Genomic DNA, 877 nt, shown 5'->3' on the forward strand with positions numbered 1-877 from the left:
GGGGGGTACCTGCTCCCTGCATGTCGTGCCCAAGAACCTGCTGCACGGCAAGCTCTGTGGGTGGGATGGACTTCAGGCCTCGAGTGCCATGGGGGTCCCCACTGCGAAGGCCGTGGGAGTCCCCCCTGCTCTCTCAGGAGGTGGTTTCACACCAGCAGGGTGGCATCACATGGGTCCCCCTGCGAGCCGCAGGCTAACCCACACCTGAGCACCAGCCTTGGCGGCGGGCACCCTGGAGGCCAGTTTACCTTCGGGAAGGGCTACTTTGGAGGAGGCCATAGGGCAAATAGTTCCCACGTGCAGGGGCTTTGGGGCTGCCCAGGCCACAGGTCCCCCCCTGAGCGGGTTCATGGTCACAAGCCCTTGCAGGACTGCAAATAGCTCAGAGGTTCGGGAATGAGCTTAGGACAAAGTCACGCTGCTGAGGGCCTGCCAGGCCCCCAACCCTGGCAGTGGTCTGCCCAGTGCTTCAGTTTCCCCATCCGTAACTGAAGGTGGGGAGACCCACCATGGAGACCTGGCCACAACAACAACCTGGCCAGGGTACACAAACTGTGCAGAGGCCTCACATCGTTGTGGAGCGAGTGAGACGGGGAAATTATCGCTGGAGAAGGGGAAGACAAGGGAGAGCGCTCAGTTAAATGTTGCTCTTCTCAGCTTGGGAAGGAGAGGAGCCTTCTGCTTGGCCCCTGGGAAGATGCCCAGGGGTTAGGAAGCTGGTTGGGACGGGGTTGTCCTCACCAGTTTGAAATGCTTAGCCTCAGGTCGTGGGCTTGCAGGTGTCCTGGGTGACTTGCCCAGTACGGCTAGGCGCTGCTGGTGGGAATTTCTCTGTCGATGTTGGGGGAAGGGGGGGGGGGGGGGGGGGGGTTTCCAA

Source organism: Charadrius vociferus, unplaced genomic scaffold (assembly GCF_000708025.1).
Source record: "Charadrius vociferus isolate BGI_N301 unplaced genomic scaffold, ASM70802v2 scaffold559, whole genome shotgun sequence".
Taxonomy (NCBI): Eukaryota; Metazoa; Chordata; class Aves; order Charadriiformes; family Charadriidae; genus Charadrius; species Charadrius vociferus.